The 18728-nt window shown below is 41.6% G+C and overlaps 1 protein-coding gene across 7 annotated transcripts in view; it reads right to left on the reverse strand.

The window, feature by feature from the left end:
• Window positions 1-13522, reverse strand: part of GPBP1 (GC-rich promoter binding protein 1) — a 43308-nt gene extending 29786 nt beyond the window's left edge. The window contains exons 1-3 of one of the 7 annotated variants that reach the window (XM_032212604.1): window positions 12262-13522; window positions 10335-11240; window positions 8970-9032 (exon numbers count right to left, since the gene is read on the reverse strand). The gene's annotated coding sequence lies outside the window, so the exon portion shown is untranslated. Of the gene's footprint in view, window positions 1-8969; window positions 9033-10334; window positions 11241-11875; window positions 12111-12261 lie in introns of those variants that run through there. The other 6 variants (XM_032212602.1, XM_032212599.1, XM_032212600.1 and 3 more) reach the window with 6 other exon arrangements.
• Window positions 13523-18728: the final 5206 nt, after the last annotated feature.

The following is an 18728-nucleotide window of genomic DNA, read 5'->3' on the forward strand; positions in this document are numbered from 1 at the left end:
CCCTGGGTCATACGATCACCATTTGTAACCTTCCCAGCTGGCTTCCAACAAGCAAAGTCAATGGGAGGAAGCTGGATTAACTTAACAACTATATAATTCATTTAACAACAGTGGCAAAAAATGTCGTAAAAAAGGGCAAAACTCACTTAACAATCACTTTGTTCAGCCTGAACCAGGCTGAATTTGGGTCATACGTCAAGGTCTATGTGTATATAGGAAGGGGTTGCAAAGATGCAATCTGGTCTAAGATTATAGTTGACCTCACATATCAAACAGCAATTGAAGCCTCAGATAAACTATTTATCAAAGTCTACAGACATTCCAAATGTTCCCTTTGAAATCCAGTCTGATCAATAAGATGCCTGAGATAGACAAATCAAATCAAGCTTTCCTGTATTAAATAACAGTCACAAAAAATTTCCAAGTGTTTACAGAATTATCTGATCATGAGGGATAACCTGACCTATCCACATCATGTGTGGTCACACCAATACACTGCCACACCTGAAACCTGGCTGGGCTATGTCTTTTCCATATCCAGCCATGCTTTATTTATACACACCAGGACAGCTCTCTGTTCCATTATTAACTCCTACATGAGGTTAACTTTAATACAAACCAACCAGACCTTAAATAGCAAGACATCAGTTGGGCACAGGTGGTCTCATGACTAGATATTCGAATCCAGGAGACTGGAACACAAATCAATTTAAGACACCAACACTGTCTTTTCTGAGAGTGGTCCACCCTCCATCACCCAATGTATTTTCCTCTCCAGATTTATCACTAGGATGTTACTACCCACACTTTCCTGCCCAAGTAAGCCAGAATCTTCCTAGCCAAGGCATCCCTCCTCCAGATACAGATGGCATATTTGCATAATAATTGGACAGACTAGTTTCACAGCCACTCCTGCAAAGCACTCATCAGGAGTGGCTGCTCCCCTCATACAGCTTGTCAGCCTTTGGGATTAAAAAAAACCCTATCAGCTTAATGCAGTAATTATGGTAGTTATTTATTTATTTATTTATTTATGCATCCTGCCTTTATTATTTTCACAAATGACTCAAGGCAGCAAACATATTCAACGCACCTTTCTCCTCCTATTTCCCCCCGCAACAAACCTGTGAGGTGGATTGGGCTGAGAGAGTGACTGGGCCAAAGTCACACAGCTGGCTTTCATGGCTAAGAAGGACTAAAATTCACTGCCTCTTACTTTTTAGCCTGCTGTCTTAACCACTACGAAACTACCTCTCTAAAGAAGACGAATAAGACCTATTCAAATTCAAATTCAGCACAAAACTCATTTTGTACCACTTTAAGTAAGTTATTATGTCTTATCCACTGTACATTACAGTATTCTTGAAGGTACAATGCCTTATACAATCTAATATATCTAGATAAATTATTCTTGATAAATCCATGCTGAATTCTAATAGTGGAACACACTATATTAATGCTTGCAATAAGTAGATTCTTGCAGCCGTTATGTCATAATAGTTTGCCTCACAAAGGGCCAGGCTGGGCACGCTTTCAGCTGGGAGAAAGAAAGTAGCAAAGGGAAATGGGGAAGAGATAGGTGGGTAAGAGGAGCTGAAGTGCATAAGTGCAAGTAGAAGCACCCAAATGCTGATTGTATGACTGTGGGAATGTTGCCACAATCATAAGTTCATTGACCAGGCCTGGCTATCATTTGTTCAGCACCACTGTAACTTTAAACGGTCAGTGAATAAATTGCTAACCAAGAACTATCTGTACACTGTTTCCTGTCCAAGAATATTTATTATTATGTAATTATTGGAACAACCCTCCAAAAGATAAGCCAAATCAGCTCAGTCCAGAAAAATAAGCCAAACATTTTGGGGCTTCCAACAATAGTATGTGCGCATTGCTAAGATAAAGGTTTCCCTGTCAATCATGACTGACTCCAGGGCATGGTGCACATCTCCATTTCTTGGCTGAGAGAGACAGTGTTATCTGAAGACCATTTCCATGGTCATGTGGCCAGCATGGGCTATCTTCCCACCAAAGTTCTACTTATTAATATATTTGCAGGTTTTGGAACTGTTAGGTGGGCAGGATCTGGGGCAAGTAAAAGAGCTCATGCTGTTGCGCAGAGCTTGGGCCTCGAATCCAGGCTGTCAGTTCTCCAGCTAACAAGTTCAGCATCTTTAAGCGCATAGCATCAGTTAATTAATATATTACTAGATATTAATACACATTATCCAGAAAGTAAGTTGCGCATTAGAAGCACATTTAAATGAATATAGTACATACACACATGTATCAAACACCATAGGTTGCAAACTCAGGGAATGGACAATATAGTGGTACCATTTACAACCTAAATGCAATAGATTGGGCAGAACCAATTTCATTGTATTTAAGTACAATGACAATAAAGATTACATTTAACAGAGAGAAAAGGCCAGTGAGAAATGCCAATAATTCAATGATACCCTTTAAATTAGTTATAAAACCTCACATCATTTATGTATATCATAGTTTACCCCAATAGACTATTGTTTGTGTGTCTATTTTAATATTTTAATTAAAGACTCTTATGAAGCTGAAGATCTCATTCTATTCAAATCTATCAGGTTCTTTACATGTAACCTAAGATGATATTTCTATATAAATCATTTCTTTTTAATGGAAAATTAATGAAACAAACTATTGAAAACACAGTTTATCACAAGATTACCAACATTCCATGCATTCTTACTGTATATACTCGAGTATAAGCCTAGTTTTTCAGCCCACTTTTTGGGCTGAAAAAAGCCGCCTCGGCTTATACTCGAGTCAGTGAAAAATTTGCCCGAAATGGAGGAGAAAAAGGGGCGGGGCCATGCCGCTGGGTGACACTCGTGAATGGCCCAGTGCCCCTGAGTTTCCCCTCCCTCTGTGTCAGTTTGCCGCGCAGCGCGCACCGCACCATCCCCCCTCCTCACGTTCTAATGTAATGCAGGGCTGTCTTACAATTCCCCTTCCTCCCCCTCCTGCCGCTCTGCAACGATGTCCCACCTCCTCCTTGTTATGGCAAGCAGCCACATAGCAATGTCCCACCTCCTCTGGTACAGTGATCCAATGATAGGAATCACTGTGCCGTGTGTCATAGGAGGCGGGACATCGCTCCCGCGGCTGCACGGGACATCATCATCACAGCGGGACATCAGCATCATGAGGTGAGTGAAGTATTTCATTGAATACACCGCTAGTTTACTGTTTTTCTTTGAAATAAATATTCAAAAACATTATTGGTATCTATTTTTATTTTTGAAATTTACCGGTAGCTGCTGCATTTCCCACCCTAGGCTTATACTCGAGTCAATAACTTTTCCAGTTTTTTTGTGGTAAAATTAGGTGCCTCGGCTTATATTCGGGTCGGCCTATACTCGAGTATATACGGTAGTTTCAATAGTAATCATCCACTGTCACACAAAAGGAGTTGCATCAGAACATTATATGGCAGGGTGAAAACCCACTGTAGTACCAGCAAGTTACACAACTGGAGAGAAGATACCTATCCACATGAATGATTCAGGCTGAATGGGTACCCACAAGCATTTATTACAAGATACCTGTGTAACATGCAAGGAAGAGAAATGAAGAAGGTATAAGACCAACTATATGACACATCCTGCCATACATCAAAAACATTTACAAAGCAGTGCAATACAGCTTCCGACATCTGCAAGAGGGCATTGCACACTGTCCAGAGGCTCTCATACAAGGCAAATCATGCACTGCAAAGATGACTTGGAGGTGGAAGATACTGCTAATGAAATCTACTGGATCCCTTGCATGGATTGCCCCTATCACTATGTAGGAAGACAGGGAGGAAGCTAACCACCAGATTGCAAGAATACAAGGGAGCAGTCAGATGAAAAGGCCCAAACTCATTGGCAGCCTCTCATTGCAATGAATAAGGACATGCATTCAATTTCACAGCTACTAAAAGTTGTTGCCCATGCAGATAAAAAGACAGCCAGGGAAATGATTGAAACCTGAGAAGCAGGCCCCTTGCCAGTCAACAGGAATGATTTACTACCAGCTTATCAGGTATTTAGGAGCCTGATGACTTGGAAGCACAACACAATAGGACAGCACCACATAAACATGATGCAAACCCAAAGCACATATTCTGATAGACAGAAGTTCCCCTGACAATAGGCTCCAGCACAAGTCCGAAAGCTCGAAAGACTAAACCTCTGGTCCTGGTGATCAACCCAGGTTGGATGGTACAATCACTGCCCAGATGTTGACCAGAGCAGCCCAATTGTCAATTTATTTTAGTTTTTTTCACAATTAACAATTACAAGCATCAAAGTAATATTTATTTCATGTTAAACTCATTAGGGATTATTATTTGTATTGTTTATCAGTTTACAGTTGTGTTTGCATATATACAGAATAACCCCACAGGTAGCAAATAAATTTAATAAATAAATATTTCATTTCATTTTCATTTCATTTTAATTTATTTGTATGCCGCCCTTTTCCCTAAAGGGACTCAGGGCGGCTCACAACTCAAAGGGGGGGGGGGGGGGGCAAACAAAGTTACAGAAAACAGAAAACCATACATAGTTAAAAAAAAAAAAAACCACAACAATCATACCATTCGAAGTGGGGCAGCGAGTCTTTAGCCCCAGGCCTGTCGGAACAGCCAAATTTTAAGGGCTGTGCGGAAGGCCTGGAGGGTGGTGAGGGTACGAATCTCCACGGGGAGTTCGTTCCAGAGGGTCGGAGCAGCCACAGAGAAGGCCCTCCTCCGGGTAGTCGCCAGTCGACACTGGCCGGCTGATGGAATTCGGAGGAGGCCTAGTCTGTGGGATCTAATTGGTCTAGTGGAGGTAATTGGCAGTAGGCGGTCTCTCAAGTACCCAGATCCAATACCATGAAGGGCTTTGTAGGTGACAACTAGCACCTTGAAGCGTACCCGGAGATCAACAGGCAGCCAGTGCAGCTCGCGGAGGATAGGTGTTACGTGGGTGAACCGAGGTGCACCCACGATCGCTCGCGTGGCTGCATTCTGGACAAGCTGAAGTCGCCGAATACTCTTCAAGGGCAGCCCCATGTAGAGCACGTTGCAGTATTCCAGTCTAGAGGTCACAAGGGCACGAGTGACTGTTGTGAGAGCCTCCCAGTTCAGGTAGGGACGCAACTGGTGCACCAGGCGAACCTGGGCAAATGCCCCCCTGGTCACAGCTGACAAATGGTGTTCAAAAGTCAGCTGTGGGTCCAGGAGGACTCCCAAGTTGCGGACCCTATCTGAGGGGCGTACTGTTTGACCCCCCCCAGCCTGAGAGGTGGAACACTTGGCCAATTAGTAGGAGGGAAGTACAGCAGCCACTCGGTCTTATCTGGATTGAGTACAAGCTTGTTAACCCCCATCCAGTCCCTAGCAGCCTCAAGGCCCTGGCACATCACGTCCATCGCTTCATTGAGTTGGCACGGGGCGGACAGATACAGCTGTGTATTGTCCGCATACTGGTGGTATTTTATCCCGTGCCGTCGAATGATCTCACCCAGCGGTTTCATGTAGATATTAAAGAGGAGGGGGGACAGGACCGAACCCTGCGGCACCCCATACGTTAGGGGCCTAGGGGTCGATCTCTGCCCTCCGACCAACACCGACTGCGACCTGTCCGAGAGGTAAGAGGAGAACCACCGTAAGACAGTGCCTCCCACCCCCACCTCTCGCAGTCGTCGCAGAAGGATACCATGGCTGATGGTATCGAAAGCCGCAGAGAGGTCAAGGAGTACTAGGATAGAGGCATGACCTCCATCCCTGGCTCTCCAGAGATCATCGATCAATGCGATCAAAGCGGTTTCCGTGCTGCAGCCAGGCCTGAAACCCGACTGAAATAACATACACACCAAAAACATCACCTAAGTAAAAGCACATTATCTTGTGGTAGCCAAGACATGGACTTAACAGAACTTGAAAAATAAAGTATTGAATGCAGATTTCCTCCACCAATTTCTTAAATTGGAGGATTTGTTAATCTTATAATTTATAATCTTACAACATGAAGACTATCTAGGACGATATTTTCATGTTTTTCACTTCATAATTTAAAAAAAACATTTTTGGCAATTGTGATAAAGAATATAAGTTACAAAAAGTGTGCTTCATACAGCCTTGGTACATCAGGGGACCATTTTTCCTCTTCATTAATTTAGCATGCCTATGCTGTTGAATAGTCTCATAAATGCAGATTGTCACTCAAAAGTACAAAAAACCCCATCTGTTGAAATCAGTTTATGCTGTTAAAAAAATAAAAGAATCTTCTTTACTTTATGTCTAATTAGTCCTTCACAATCCAACCCCCACTCCTACACATACAAAGCCTCCTTTAAAAGTGGCTATATTGCCTACAGATAAACTTCAATAGAGACATAAGTTATCTAAACACCCAACAACAAAGTAGTAAGAATCCACTTTGGGACAAGCAACTCAAGTTGAAATCCTTACCTAAGCAATTAAGGTTAGTATATAAAACTTCAGATAAAACATGTTTCCTACTCTATTAACAGGGCTGGAGAAAATATAGAATACAATTGTCATGCAAATATTAAATATTGATGTTTTTAAGTTTTTATGCATTTTTAAAGTATTTATTTATCTTAATAATCCTCATAGCTGTTTTAGAAAAAATGATGAGACTTATCCCTAGCGCTGCAGATGGGATGGCAGAACGAATAGTTTGCCTAAGGTTATGCAATGAATTCATGAACAAGAAAGGATTTGGTCTGGAAAATGTGTGCATAAAGAATCTTTTTAATGGAATTAAAAGTTACTGTGTTTGCAACCAACAAGAACTGGAACTCATTTCTACTATTTTTCTATTCTTAATTTCAACAGCATATATATCTGAAAAACTAGTGTTATCACATGCTCTGTTCTGTCTTGCCCTCAACTTCTTGCTTAGCTACCACAAAACTTTATAAACATGAATCCTAACAGAATTAACTAAAAATATCCTGATAAGATTTTATATACATTTGTATACATTTTTGTTTACATTTGCTGAAGTTGTGAGACAGATACAGGTGGTCCTCATTTATCAAACACTCAGCAACCATTCAAACCTACAATAGCACTGAACCAATGACAGTTACAACCATTTATTGTATTGTTGTTGCATGTAGTCATATGAATATGATTTGCAACCTTCCCGGCTGGCTTCCCACAAGCAAAGTCAATGGGGAAGCTGGCAGGAAGTTTCAAGTCATAAATATGATTTTTCGATTTATGACTGCATTTCTTAATGCCAGTTTCTGATCCCAATTAACATTGTTAAGAAAAAACTGTCTGCAATTAATAAGATAGCATGCCACAAATTTTACATAGAAATGTGTCGATTCTAGAACAATGAAAAATAGAACTTAGAAATACCACAATTTATCATAATCTATGACAAATATTTTTCCTCTGAATGCCCCACTAAGAATTTGATTTTTTTAAAAAATAAAAATGTAATATGCAGTTTGAAATTTTGAGATGCATTTTCAAATATGCCTCAAGAGTAAAATGGCATACATATCTCTTTGGATCATGGTCCCAAATATACTTGGTTAATTTATTAAGTTGCACATAAAACTAAATGCATGTAATTTTCTTCTAATTAAAACCAAGGTCACTTGGTCCTATGAAAAACAAGCTTCAGAAGCATGAATATACCTTTCTGCAACACCCCAGCAACTACTCTTTTTTCCCATCAAAGCTATTTTATAACTCTGGGAAAAGACACAGCTGCTTTAAATGTTTCAGAGCATTACATGAATACTCTGAAATGCTTCCTTGGAATCAAATGCAAAGCATAGTCATTTAAATATTATGAATACATGCCCTAACCTTTTGATAGCCTATATAATACCCAACCCCAAAATCCACAAAATAGATTGTCTATTTGTCAGGGAGTAGAAATATAGGGAAAGGTATGCTTTGAGCAATACAGATACATGAAAATTGAAAAAAGGACATTCCAACTTAAATTCCATTTATCTTTCACTGTAAAAATGTAATGTACTCACTAAACAAAGTTATTTGTTGAACATTTGATTTAAGGCTTTAAAGTAATTACCATATTTTTCGGAGTATAAGACGCACCTTTGAAGAGGCAAATTTAAAAAAAAATAGATAGAGGGATAGAGAGGGAGAGAAAGAGAGAGAAATACAGTAAGTAGGTAGAGAGAGAGAGAGAAACACAGTAGATAGGTAGGGAAAGAGAGAGAGAGAGAGTAGATAAGTTGGTAGGTAGAGGGATAGAGAGAAAAAATAGAGAGAAATACAGTAGATAGGTAGGGAGAGAGAGTTAGGTAGGTAGAAAAAGGGATATAGAGAGAGAAATAGAGAGAGAGAGAGAAATACAATAGATAGGTAAGTGTTTCTGCTTGCACAGCACTTGATCAATGTAATTCTCTTCAGTTAGCTTTCCAAAAGGAAAAAAGTTTTTGCACTCTGCAAACCTCCCAAAAACAGCCCGTTTTTCACAAAAATGGCCTGGTTTTTTTTAAAGGCATGAATAGCCTTGGGGGGTGGGGGCTTGCAGAGTGCTCTTGGGAAGGGTGGGGGGCCGAAAACAAACAAAAAACAGTTTTTTGCATGCATAGCCTTATGAAGGCTTATAGCTGGGAGGGGGAGGTCCGGTTTTTGCTCATTTCTGTCCTCCCCAGCCCCCAGGAGCTCTCTGAAAGCCTCCATAAGGCTCTGCATGGCCATTTTGGTGACGGGGCAGGGCTTCGGGAGGCAAAAAATGCTGTATTCAGTGTATAAGACGCACCCAGATTTTCACCTTTTTTTTTTTTAGAAACCTTATGCTCTGAAAAATACGGTAAATTGGCAACTATAAGAAATTATTTAAAACTACTGTTTAAGTAGCCCAAAGTATGTTTTATTTATTATATGTAATTTATACTGAGAAACAGGAAAAACCATACAAACTGCAATAAATGGTACTTACTTCTGAATTAGATTGCTGTGTCCATTTTATATGAGGTAGCACTGGATTCTGTTGAAAATAAACCTGCAACGTTTAAAAATATTAAAGCATTAAATAAACAAGTGTGCTCTCTATCCCAATTAAATGTGTAGCTTTTTTGTTTAATAGAAACACAAACCAAATACAAATTTATCAATCACTATTAATCAGTTCTCAGCAATATCAAATTAATCTACAGATGTTCTGAAAGCCCAGTTAAAATTCTATTTCTAATTAGAACCAATTCTAATTCTATTTTGTACAAGAAGATTCCACACCTTGCATTCGGTCCTTTGCAACACCAATTATTAACCTTACTTCCAGATTCTGGAAACCATCACTAATATAATCCAAATAGCAAAGAGACTATGAAATACTAACATTATGGAGGAAACCAAATGTCTGCATTTTGGCTCAGCAGTGCTACCTAAAATAGGTAGCAGAAAGGTTTTAATAGCAAATCTTTGTTGAGTAAACTCTTACAACTCACACAACATGCTAGAAAATACTGTAATGCAATGCAGTAAATATTAGCTAATATCTATAAACAAGAAAATGGTTCTTTTCTATGACTTACAACTGTTCAGCAACTATGTCCTGAATGCATATTTCAGACATATGTTCATATATAGTCATGAACATCTTCTCAAGATTCCAGATCTCTACAAGCTTTTCTACAGTTCAGACATACATTTAGATTGGTATAGAAAAGGCTAGTGGATCAAGTGCAATGGCAAAAGCTGTTATAGCAACAGGAAAATTCCTAACAACTGCTTCAATTTTTCAGATTAATAAAAATTGTTTCTATGCTAATATTACTATTACATCCTTGACACAGTCTTGACACACATAAAGCTTAGGAATATAACTTCCTTAATAGCCACGCTTAATTGAGTTTTAAAAAAGTTGCACTCTTTCAAACATCCAGTTTCAATGTCAATAACTTGCTTTATTAAACCGGTTTCTCAGGTTAGACATTATAGGACACTATAATAGGCTTTAATATGCCACAATATAAATGCATATGTAAGGAAAAATTGGAAAGAGAATAGAAAGAAAAACTGTTTCCTATTTGAAAAAAGTTGACAAGGATCAGGATCAGTACATATGAATATGAACACCTTATTTCTGAACACCAACATTATTTAAATTTAAAATATAAGAAATTCAACTTGAATTCAGTGTTATTTCAAACATTTATGCATTAATCAAGCTGCATATTTAAATATTCAATTTAATATCAAATATTGCTATTTGTCCTAGAAAGAGAAGTTGCTGTAGTCGCACAAGCAAGCAACCTCAATGCTCTTAAAAGTCTACAAAAATAGTATTTGGGTGAATACTTACAAAATCCAAGAGTACTGCGGAGATTGGCATCGACTTCCCAAAATTTGTTTTCCAGTTTTGCTTCCCTTGAAATATCCTGAGCTCCCTAAAGATACTACATCTGTAGCAAACAGCTGACTCTCCAAAATCAGCTACCCATTGTTCACATATAAGGATTCTGCCAAGTTATTTCTTGAAGCAAACAAGTCTGATTTTAGAAGCTTGTTTTGAGAAACAAAGTTTTCTTCACTTTCTTATTCCATGTATTTTGCACGATAATGAGCATCAGCTCTATAAAAAAATAAATACCCCTTTTAAGACATAAAGAACAGAACAAATTCCACATCCAAAATGAGGTGCATTTCTAAGAGTTAATTCAGGCATGAGCACACAGCAGCTATCTCAATATTTCCATAATGCTTCTTTATATAAAAAGCAAATGCAAATGAAAAATAAAGTCCATTGCCTTCATGTAGGAAATAGGGTTCACTGCAAGCAGCAATATTACTCCTCCTAAAAATTTAAATAGTTGCCATCAACTATAACCAAAGGGGAAGAACTAGAAGCCACGGCTAATATATTTTCTAAATATAATTGGCAAATTAAGTCAATCTCAATTTTTCCTGAATTCACTGAACTGAAAAATAAGAGTTTTCAAAAAAATGCAGAGCCTAAGAAGTTTATATAATTATCCATTCCATAGGGACAAAAATTAGTCCAAGGTGTCTTCAAGGAAAAGGGGAGAAAATTTTCAAAAGTTCATAAAGCTTTAAATTCTGAAGATTTCAGAAAAACACGAAGTGGAAAGCGGTTGAACAGATCGACTCCATGGTGGAAAAATATTGTCCTTTTCAATTGAGAAAGCTTTTCCTCATTTAATCGGAAGCAACGTAAAATAACCCCCGACGTTCAAAACTAGAGAATTACCTAAAATGGAAGAGGCACAAGAAAAAGAGACAAAACACGCTGTAAGTCAGGTTTCCTCGCTAAATAACATCGAATTGATGCTCCAAAATACATCCAAACAATTTCCCCCACCCACAAACAAGATAGATCTACTAGGCACACGAAGACGGATCCATGCCTGCTGGATTCAGCAGCCAAGGAGGTTTAGGGGAGGATTCTCACACACACACACAAACACTCACGGGGAGAGCCGACGCAGCACCGCCACGAGAGGAGGAAGGCCACGGGAGAACCGGAAGGACGAGGCTTTGGATCCAAGTTCTTTTACCCCAATAAAGTACAGAACCGGAGTGAACAATAGCAAGATCTTCGGGTGAGGGGGGGGGAGAAGAGGGGTTGCAACGCTTTTGCCCCGAGACCTTTCCTCCGCGAGATTACTTTCGTGAGAAAAGTCCAAAAGGCTCTGGTTGCAACTCCACCGAGCCAAAAGAAAGTTAAAATGCCGAGCAGGAGGAAGAAAGGTCGGGGGAAACCCAGGGCCCGCTGCTTTCGCTTGCTGAACCCCAGGAGAGCGCGCGGGTTTTGCCTCCTCTGCCTCCCTCCCCCGCCAAATTTGGACTGGGGTTAAAGTAGGGCACAAGTCCTTGCTTCCTTACCTGGCGAAGAGGAATCGCTAGTCCCTTCCTTCGCAAGTCCTTTTCGGACATGCGTTTGGAACGAGACTGAAGTAAGGCCGAAGAGAGCCGCGCCTCGGGTTCAGAGGGCCCCGGACGGAAGAGGCTGAAGGGGGCGAAAAAAGGCCACACGCTCCGGCTTTGGGCGGGCGGAGAGGAAGCCTTTGGGACGGCGACAGCTCCCAGGAGAAAAGCTCCGGCCTCGCCGCTGGACTTTGACCCAGCTCTCCGCCCCCGCCTTTCTTCCCCCCACCGCTTTTCAGCGCCGCCGCTGACGCCTCCCCCCCCCCCGACGCAAACATCGTTTCAACGCTACTTTTTCCCTCGGCCTGCCGAGCAAGGAGTGGGGGCGCGTGTCTCCCACCTACCGGCAAAGTTCCCAGACAAAAGCGGGACCTCCGGATTTGAAAGCTCCTTTTTGCCGCCGCCTTTTCTCGCCCGCCGCGCGCACAGATCTCTCTCTCTCTCTCTTGCTCACCTCGCACCAGTCAGTCCATCCCAAAATGGCGCCGCTCCGAGCCGCAGCAAGCGATGTCCTGCGCTGAAACCTCGCGAGAGTTCAGTTTACACCAGCCGCCGCCGCCACCAGCACCACGAGCCGGAGAGGCGACGGGAAGGGACGGAGACGGACCGTTGGAGGGTTTCCCGTCTGAAAGCGGCCTAGCGGGAGGAAGAGAGGGCGGAGGGCATTCCCCCGGAGAGGGATGAGCAGGAAGGCCCGCTGGATTCAAGAGGCCCGGAACGTAATTTCACTGATCTTCCCTGCGCTACTAACGCCTCATCCTCCAACCCGGGAGCACCCCTCTGTGACGTCACTCGGAACAATCCCGAACTTCCGAGCATTCTGAAAGGGGGAATCCCCTTTCCTGAGCTACTCCAGCTGGAAGAGGGAATCCCCGCCTCCCCCTCCCCCAGTCCATGCCATCAGCGAAGCCAACATTAGCCATGCGCTCATCATCTCCCTGCGCGGGATACGTTTGACCTGGATTGCTTCTCGCAATAGCGCAATAGCCTAATATTAAATCCTGCCACCGTATAACTGTTCTCCGGAGAACCAGCGATCAGGTGTGATCTGAAAGCAGGAGCAAAAAAAGAAACGTGTCGTCGGCTGATGAGATCTCCAAGATAAAGGACCCATCATTTCCAAGATGATACCTACCTGCAGCTTAAGAAACGCATCTCGCTGGAGCACATCAACGCAGAGGGGAAATTCTGTAGCGTTAAATTCCTGGACGGACGCTCCTGGTCCCCAACGTCCTGTGCAGATGAGATGGATTTGCTCATTCTTCTGGAGTTCCAATAATAGGCCGAGCTTAAATGTGGCTGGATAGTCTGTTTCTTAGCAAGTTGTGCCAATTTATTTTTATTTCATTTTAATTCAACCAAACAAGACAGACATTCAACAAATAATTAGAACTGCAGAAAAAATAATTGCTACCAACCTGACTTCCATCGAGGGCCTGTACATGTCAAAAAGAGGGCTGTGAAAATATCTACTGACCCCTCACATCCTGAACATAAATTGTGTCAACTTCTACCACTATAAGGCACTGCAGACCAGAACAACTACACACAAGGACTTTTTTTTCTGAATGCCATCACTCTGCTGAACAACTAATTCCCACAACACTGTCAAATTATCTACTAAGACTGTGTTACTATTACTCTTCTCTTCCTTCCTACTATCTATCTCTTCCCACTTATGACTATAACCATGTTACTTGTATCTTTACAATTTATATTGTTTTATTTGTTTCCTAGTACAATTTGATTGCTTATTAGTAACCTATCGCTATCACTAAGTATTGTATGTTATGTTTCTTGATGAATGTATTCTATTTTATTTTTCTTTATTAACATTGAGAGCATATGCACCAAAGACAAATTCCTTGTGTGTCCAATCACACCACACTTGGCCAATAAAGACTTCTATTCTATCAATTGTCTACCATTAGTTCTAGGGTTGATGGGAGACTCCACCTCCCCCCACACCCTTTGCGCTCTGCTCTTCAACCCCCCCCACCTTTGTTATCATATTAATGTATTCTTGTTTTATTTTTCATTGCTTATTGTTCTATGTACTTGTTCAAACACTCTTCATTTCTTTTTATTGTTGTAAACCACTTAGAGTAGCCCCATAGTGAGATAGGCAACAAATAAATTTAACAAATAAATTAATAAATAATCCAAGCAATTGGATTATTCTACCGTAACAAATCATGGATTTGCATTTTGTGTAATTGTAAGAGGTGTACATGACAAAGATCAAAAAAGCAAGGAACTCCAAAACTTAGGCTAAGTGTTTTAGCAGCCATCAAATCAGCATTTTAAAAATACAAATTCCACTACTGCAGTAGATGCTTTTAAAACTGGGAGCTACTGTCTAGATTTGCATCCCTATTTCCAGGAGTTCAAGATAGCATTTCATGGTTTTTCCTCCTCTAATTTTAAATTTATAAGCCACACAGAGTTGCTTTGCAAATTTAAGATGGACTTAAGCCTGTATTGACTTCATCTTTAAAAAGGTAAAGGTTCCTCTCGCACATATGTTCTAGTCATTCCCGACTCTAGGTGGCGGTGCTCATCTCACTTTCAAAGCTGAAGAGCCTGCGCTGTCCGAAGACGTCTTCGTGGTCATATGGCAGCATGACTAAACACCTTCATGACTAAATACTGAAGGTGTATGGAATTTAGATTTAGATTTAGATTTTATTAACATTTGTAGGCCGCCCTTTTCCCTGAGGGGACTCAGGGCGGCTCACATAAAATCAGGGAGGGGGAACACAAACAATGACATAGACACATATAATAAAAGTAATAAGCAACATACATTCATCATTCGGGAGGGGCGGCTATCCTTATCCCCAGGCCTGACGGGCTAGCCAGTTCTTAAGGGCTGTGCGGAAGGCCTGGACGGTGGAGAGGGTACGAATCTCCACGGGGAGCTCGTTCCAAAGGGTCGGGGCTACTACTGAGAAGGCCCTCCTCCTTGTAGTTGCCAGCCGGCACTGGCTGGCCGATGGAATACGGAGGAGGCCCAATCTATGAGATCGAATTGGTCGCAGGGAGGTAATTGGCAGAAGGCGGTCTCTCAAGTACCCAGATCCACTACCATGCAGGGCTTTATGGGTGACTAATAGCACCTTGAAGCGCATCCGGAGATCGACAGGTAGCCAGCGCAGCTCGCGGAGGATAGGTGTTATGTGGGTGAACCGAGGTGCACCCACAATCGCTCGCGCGGCCGCGTTCTGTACTAGCTGAAGTCGCCGGATGCTCTTCAAGGGCAGCCCCATGTAGAGCACATTGCAGTATTCCAGCCTAGAGGTCACAAGGGCCCGAGTGACTGTTGTGAGAGCCTCCCGATTCAGGTAGGGTCGCAACTGGCGCACCAGGCGAACCTGGGCGAATGCCCCCCTGGTCACAGCCGTCAGGTGGTGGTCAAACGATAGCTGTGGATCCAGGAGGACTCCCAAGTTGCGAACCCTCTCTGAGGGGTATAGAATTTGACCCCCCCAGCCTGAGTGATGGAATATTGATCGAATCTTTGGGAGGGAAGCACAACAGCCACTCGGTCTTTTCTGGGTTGAGCACAAGCTTGTTTACCCTCATCCAGTCCATAACGGCCTCAAGGCCTCGGTTCATCACGTCTGCCGCTTCATTGAGTTGGCACGGGGCGGACAGATACAACTGCGTATCGTCCGCATATTGATGGTATCTGATCCCGTGCCTGCGGATGATCTCTCCCAGCGGTTTCATGTAGATGTTGAATAGTAGGGGGGATAAGACCGAGCCCTGAGGCACCCCATATGTTAGGGGCCTAGGGGACGATCTCTGCCCCCCCACTAACACCTACTGCGACCTGTCCGAGAGGTAGGAGGAGAACCACCGCAACACGGTGCCTCCCGCTCCCACCTCCCGCAGTCGTCGCAGAAGGATACCATGGTCGATGGTATCGAAAGCCACTGAGAGGTCAAGGAGGACCAGGATGGAGGAATGTCCTCCATCTCTGGCTCTCCAGAGATCATCGGTCAATGCGACCAAAGCGGTTTCTGTGCTGTAACCGGGTCTGAAGCCTGACTGGAAGGGGTCGAGATAGTTTGCTTCCTCCAAGGACCGTTGTAGCTGGAATGCTGTTATCTTCCCACCAAAGGTGGCTCCTGTATTTTCTACTTGCATTTTTTACTTGCTTTCGAATTGCTAGGTTGGCAGAAGCTGGGACAAGTAACAGGAGCTCACTCCATTACGCAGCGCTAGGAATTCGAACCACCGAACTGCCGACCGTTCTGATAAACAAACTCAGCGTCTTAGCCACTGAACCTCCACATCCCTGTCTTCATCTTAGCCTTACCCTTAACCATAAGAGGTGGTCCTCGTTTATTAACCACAGTTGGGACTGGCAACTCTGTCACTAGGACCAGTCATAAATCACCTCTTTCTGCATGGGTGTAATTTTGAACTGTTGCTGAATAATCATATAAATCCAATAAACAAACTAATTAACTAACAATCAGTTGGTAAGCAAGGACTACCTGTTAAACATTGCATTTTAAAAACAAAAGCAAAAGCACTTTCTTAAAGTATGTGAGCACACAGGAAAAATGTGGGATATCTAGTTTGGACTTTGCATGTTTGTAAATCCAGCAGCTGTGGTGGTTCCACCACAAAACCGCGGACGACAAAATCGCGGTCGACGAAAGCGCGTATGTGACGTCATCACAGCGCGACGAAAAAGATCGAAAAATGTAAAAATAAAGTGAAAACCTTACCCTAACCCCCCCAAACCTAACCCTAAACCTAACCCTAAACCTAACCCTAAACCTAACCCTTAACCTAACCCTAAACCTAACCCTTAACCTAACGAAAAACCTAACGCTAACCCTTAACCTAACGCTAAACGTAACGCTAACGCTCTAAACCTAACCCTAACCCTTAACCTAACCCTAACCCTAACCCTTAACCTAACGCTTACCTTTATGTGAATCGGCTTGCTGTAATTTAATTTTTATTTCAATTTTTCCATCTTTTTCATCGCGCTGTGATGACGTCACATACGCGATTTCGTCGACCGCGCTTTTGTGGAACGCGGTTTTGACGGGTCACGGAAAACTCACCTGAACACCAGGCCTTCCTGGTATGAACGTTGGTCGTTTTCTCTACCCCTTTTAATGAATGTTTTATTTAATACAGGTAGTTCCACAACTGGGACCAGATGTCCCATTGCTAACAAGGTAGTTAAATGGGCTGTGTCTGATTTTATTACTTTTTTTGCCATAGCTGTTAATTTGAATCACTGCAGCTCCCCTGATTGACTTTGTTTGTTGGTAACTGGCTGAGAGGCTACAAATGGTGATCACAGGATACTGTAACTATCATAAATACATGCCAGTTGCCAAGCCCCTGAATTTTGATTACATGACGGGCACGGGTGGAGGAGGGAATACTGCCATGGTTAAAAATATGTGGATCGGTTGTAAGTCATTTTTTAAAATTCTGTTATAACTTCAAACAGTTACAAATATCGTATAGTTGTGGGTCAAGGATTACCTGTATTGTTTTTTTATATATTTTTAACATATTTCTAACATGCAATTTACTGCTTTCCAAAAAAAAGCCTTAGAGTATATAAATAACATTTCATTGTAAGAAATGATATCTAAAAATATTTAAAACATTTAGTGCTAACACTAAATAGGATGCTATATATGAGTACCTAACCAGTTGTGATTAATTCAATAAAACACAGCATGACGCATAAACCCACTCTGTAAATTGGAACAGATGGGAATGGAGTGTGGAGAATACTTTTAAAAAGCCCCAGGAAGTCAAAACATTCCCAGGGAATGTTGGATCTGGATACATTGTTGCAGTAAGTCTCAGTCATCTCTCATTGAGATTCTAAAAATTTAGATTGCAGCAGAATCTTCTTAACAATTCCTAAACTAAGACAAGATGGATTGAGATGGCGGAGGAGAAAAAAGCATTAGTTAATGTAGTCTGTCGAAATATCCTACATTTATTTTTTTTCCCTATCAAAAACTCCTATTGGGAAGGGGCTAGTGGCATGAGCACAGGAAGAGCCAAGGAATGCTCTAGCAATGCACAGAGCAGACCGCAGGTAATCCTATAGGTCCTATCCTACTGAAATGATTTGCTTGGGTAGACTTAAAAATATTACCGAGATAAATATAGATTACAAATCATTACATCACCCGCTGTCTACAGCAGTGGATCTGCTATAGTGAAATGTGTCTAGTTGGGTATGATCTGTTAAGCCTTAAATTTAGTACAGCACTTTATTCTCCTAAAGCAATCCAAAGGTTATTTGGATACTTTCTTAGAAAGAAAATAAGCGGACAACTCAGAGAAGCAAGTGTTGATGTACTTCTAAAACAATATAGTATTGTATGTCCGTCCAATATTATTATTACATAAAATGTTATTTGTATTCTTATCAGTTGGTCTTCAAATAAACAAGAACATGATACACCTTCACACCACCATACATTATGATTATTAGACTACCAGGTAAATAATTGATAAAGAATATCTCGATATAAGAAATGCATTATTCTCATGTAATAGTTGAGAGACTGTAAAATATTTTTTGTGCCACTAATCAAATGAATTGCATTTTCCTATAACTACTTATGATAGTTTTGGTGTTTCAGATCAAAAGTAGCCTGGTTTTGAAAGTAAGTTGGTGGAAAGGGAATTGTTACTCTGTCTTGACTATCAACCTCCCAGAGATATCTTCTTGTTGAGTATTATGGAAACTATATATAGTTGCATGTATGTATGTATGTATGTATGTATGTATGTATGTATGTATGTATGT

Source organism: Thamnophis elegans, chromosome 3 (genome assembly GCF_009769535.1).
Source record: "Thamnophis elegans isolate rThaEle1 chromosome 3, rThaEle1.pri, whole genome shotgun sequence".
NCBI classification, from domain to species: Eukaryota; Metazoa; Chordata; class Lepidosauria; order Squamata; family Colubridae; genus Thamnophis; species Thamnophis elegans.